We start from the raw sequence: 5,005 nt of genomic DNA, 5'->3' as shown, positions 1-5,005 counted from the left end.
GCATCACGGGCACTAACTCAGACAGAACAGAATTATGCACAAATCGAAAAAGAGTGCCTGAGTATTGTGTTTGCATGCCAGCGGTTTCACTACTACCTGTACGGGCGGGGGGAGATCACAGCAGAAACTGATCATAAGCCACTTACCTCAATCTTCAACAAGCCCCTCCTCACTGCCCCCAAGCGTCTCCAGAGCATGCTGCTCACGCTCCAGAGTTACAACCTCAAGGTAATATACAAGCCAGGCCCTGACATGCACATCAGTGACACATTGAGCAGAGCCATGGTTTTACCACAGAGAACTGACACAAGATACACAAAACACAACATCTGTAACCTGCAGCAGGGGCAGGAGGACACAGAACAGATAAACCAGGCCGATTACCTGAATGTCACCAGCAAGCGTCTAAGTCAGATCAGACAACACACTGAGGGAGACGAAGCTGTTCAGTTGCTGAAGGCAGCAGTGCTCCAGGGATGGCCGGATCGCCGGGAGGACACCCCTCTGGCCATCAGAGAATACTGGTCAATCAGGGACGAGATCAATGCACAAGATGGAGTGCTCTTCAAAAGCCAGAGAGTCATAGTCCCAAAATTGCTGCGTGCAGAAATGTTGAAACGCATTCATGCCAGCCATGTAGGAGGAGGAGATGCTTGCTATAGGCAGGCAAGAGACACGCTGTACTGGCCAAACATGCACGGGGAAGTCAAAGACTACGTGAGCCAGTGCTCAGCGTGCAACGAATACTCACATGAGCAGCAGCGTGAAACAATGTTGTCACATGCACTCCCAACGCGGCCATGGCAGATTGTGAGTATGGACTTGTTCAGGCAGGCAGGCAAAGACTTTCTGCTTATTGTAGATCATTATTCAGATTTTTGGGAAATAGAATTGCTCCCAGATCTTTCAGCAGAGACCACAGTACTGAGATGCAAGGCCCAGTTTGCAAGGCACGGGCAGCCTGACTGGGTGATAACAGACTGTGGGCCCCAGTTCGACTGTGAAACATTCAAAAGGTTTGCAAAGTTTGCAGGTTTGAACACGTTAAGTCCTCACCCAGACATCTGACTGATGTCTCGTAGACTGAGGACCCCACTCCCAGTGGCTGGCACGCTCCTGGTGCCAAACGTGGTCACTGGGGTTCCAGACAAACTGCGGGTCAAACATCAAACAGCTAAGCTCTGGTACGACAGGTCAGCCAGGGACCTGCCTGAGCTGAGCATTGGCCAGGACATTAGAATGAAGCCATTGCCCGGGGACAGGACGGGCAGGTGGAGAAGAGGAGTTTGCATGCAGCAGGTGGGTCCCACATCGTACCTGGTGGATGTGGAAGGAACACATTACTGGTGAAACCGGGTGGACCTGCGACCAGCAGAGGTCGGAGGGACAGGGCGCCACCCCGAGCAGCACAGCGAGCAGCAAAGCAGCCCGCCTGTCAAACAACCCAGTAGTCCACCCCAAAATGCAGTGGGTAAGGTCGTAGATTGTGGCACAAGTGCACAGGAAGTCAGGCCGCCAGGGCAGAGTGTACTTCACCAGCCCATGGGTGATTCCCCACCCACACCAGGGCACAGGATGGCCAGGCTGGTGAGGGTGCCAAACAGACTGAACCTATAGACTGGACTTAATGCTTGGGCCAATTTTTGTTTTGTTATTGTGTGATGTTGAAAAGAAAAAAAAAAAAAAGGGGGGGGGGGGGGGGGGGGTAATGTGGAAACAACCTGGAATTTATTTTTACTTGAATTCAAGTTGCAATACAGTTAAACAATTAAGTGCAATAAGGACTATGTTAAGCTGCTATCTAAAAAAGGGGAGATGTTATGGGATTGTTCTATAGTGGTAGCTCCCCCCCCCTAGTGTTTACATGAAAATGGTATGGCCCAACTGAAAGCAGGAAGTGCTGTTTGTTTATGTCTCTGGCAGTAGTTCTCAATTCAGTTCATGTGATAGACACACTCCATGTCTCCTCTCCATTTATTACACACAAACAACCTGTGGGCTTCAACACGGGCGTGAGTATACTTTACATGGGCTGCAGTTAATGCAATGCTTTGACAATAATAGCATATTGCAGCTCTAGCGACCAGCGCTGATTTTTGTTCTCATTTCTGACTGGATCATTGATAATTTACCACGGGAGTGGCAGCTCCTGGTGGATCGCAAACCACTTCACACAGATGAAGGAAACATGGGGGGTTTGAGGGAGCAGCAGGGATGCTGAGTCTGCTGGGGAGGGGACCACCGGTCGGGTGTACTTGGGCTATGTTTTGCACTCCAGTTTTACTGGCTAGACATTACCTGCTCATCATATGGATAATAAGATAATAAAGTTTACTTCCTGGAATGTAAATGGGCTAGGGTCCTAAAAAAAGAGACACAAGACGCTGGATTATTTAAAACAAAAACAGTCAGATGTGATTATGCTCCAAGAGACTCATTTGCTAGAGAGAGATACAGCTAGAATATGTGGTAGATGGATAAGCTGCTCTTATCATAATTGCTACAACAAAAAACAAAGGGGGGGTCTATATTATTTCCCAAAAGCATAGATGTAAGGGTGGACAGAGAATTCAGAGACAGTAAGGGGCGCATCCTAGTACTTCTGGTTAATCTTTCTGGCCAAAGGGTGATATTAGGGAATTACCCCCCCTTAAACGAAGAAGATCCAGATTTCTTTCTCAACATCAAAAAAACTCTTCTGGATTTTGGAGACTTCCCAGTCATACTGGGAGGCGACTTTAATCAACCTCTTGACGCTTTTTTAGATAAATCTAAACCCGGAATATCTAGATCCTCCAAAACTGTGAATGCAATCAACTTGCTCTGTAGACAAAACGGCTTGCATGATATATGGAGGTTACTTATTTCAAATGCTTGAGATTATACGTTTTTCTCCAACAGACACTCCGTCTACTCCCATATTGATTATTTCTTAATTACACATTCCTTAATCACAAATACAGGGGCCTGTAGCATAGGAGCAATAGCTCTCTCTGATCACGCTCCAGTGGATCGTGTGGTCACAATAGGAAGCAAGACTGAAAGAACTAAGACATGGCGAATGAACACTAACAACCTACAGGACAAAACGACACGTGAGGACCTCAAAAATCACATTAATATGTTTTTTGAGACTAATAAAGACAGTACTAAACAAATCTATGTTTGGGATGCCTTTAAAGCTTACATGAGGGGGGTTCTGATTCATAAATCCGCCATCTCAAGGAAGATTGATCAGGAAAATACCCATAGATATGAGGAAGAAATCAAAAGATTGGAGAAACAATTTTGGAATAAACCCACCGATTCCTGCCTCTCAGACTTAGTCAGAGCTAAATATGAGCTTAACAAAATATTTTCCAAAAAGACTGAATATTCTCTCTTTAGACTCAAGCAAAAATGGTATGAGTCAGGGGATAAAGCTGGGAAACGCTTGGCTAACTAGCTAAAGGCCAGAGAAGCCTCTTGTCAGATTGCAGGGGTCAAAGACAAAAAGGGCAGACTTGCCACCTCTCAGAGGGAGATCAACCTAACCTTTAAAAATTTCTATGAAGAATTGTACTCCTCAGATGGAGAACTAGATATCGATAAAACTAAAGCTTTCTTTGAGCATTTGAATTTACCTAAAATTTCTGAAGAAGACATGCAATGGCTGTACCGACCAATAACAATTAAAGAATTACAGGACACAATTAAGACATTACCAAACAGCAAATCCCCGGGTATCGATGGAATACCCTGCGAATTCCACAAAGTGTTCGCTGAACAACTAGCCCCTGAACTACTCAAGACCTTTACAGCAGCCATTGAGGGGAACGAGCTTCCACCTTGAAAGAGGCGGTTATCTCAGTAATTCTGAAAAAGGGGAAAGACCCACAGGAATGCAAGAGCTACCGCCCCATTTCACTTCTGTGATGCGATGGAAAATTGCTCACAAAATTATTGCCGATAAGAGTCAACTACATTATAAAATCTGTTATTCATCCGGACCAAGTAGGATTTGTAAAAAGTCGCAAATCATCCGATAACCTTAGACGAGAAGGCGTTCGACCGAGTTGGCTGGGACTATTTGAACTACACTCTTAAAACATTCGGCTTTGGTATTTGGTTCCGGGACGTTATCAAACTTATATATAAACATCCCAAGTCGATGGTGACTACAAACGGTCTAAGGTCAGCCCCTTTTCAGGTCAATAGGGGGACAAGGCATGGTTGCCCTCTCTCCCCGCTACTATTCATCGTAGCTCTTGAACCATTGGTGGAGATAATTAGAGGTCATAAAGCTATAAAAGGAGTGAGACTGGGGCATCAGGAGCACAAACTCCTAATTTTTGCTGACGACATATTGGTCCTAATATCACACCCCCAAGATTCTGTCCCCCCGATACTTGATACTGTCAAGAAATTCTCTGAAATCTCAGGATATAAAGTGAATTGGAGCAAATCGGAGGTAATGCCTCTATCAAAACATTGTCAAAAAAAAAGATTTTCAGGAATGGAGATTCCAATGGATCCACAAAAATATGAAATATCTAGGAATTCTACTTAACCCTGGACTGGTCAACATGATAAAGGATAATTTTGACCCTTTGTTGCAGAAGATCCAGCTCCTCTTCAAAGGCTGGGATAAACTTTTAATCTCATTGTGGGGCCGTGTCCAAGTTATAAAAATGATGGTCGCCCCCAAGCTATGTATGCTCCCTCTGAACATCCCTATAAGTATTTTTAAGTCGATTGATAAGTTGTTCTCAGAATTTATATGGGCAGGGAAAAGAGCTAGAATGAGACTTGGTAGATTACAAGCCACAACGCGCAAGGGAGGTCTTTTGCTCCCCAACATGCAGTTTTATCAAGAGGCTTTTCTAATATGCTCGCTCAGGTTGGAAAGTAACAACAGACCGTTGTGGGTTCCGACAGAGCAGGAGTTGAATAAACCATTTAATGCAGCCGACTACCTAAGCCGGAGTTCCCAGATAGACAACCCAATTATGTGACATACCAAAAC

Source organism: Pagrus major, chromosome 1 (genome assembly GCF_040436345.1).
Source record: "Pagrus major chromosome 1, Pma_NU_1.0".
NCBI classification, from domain to species: Eukaryota; Metazoa; Chordata; class Actinopteri; order Spariformes; family Sparidae; genus Pagrus; species Pagrus major.
This window is presented reverse-complemented; position numbering follows the sequence as displayed.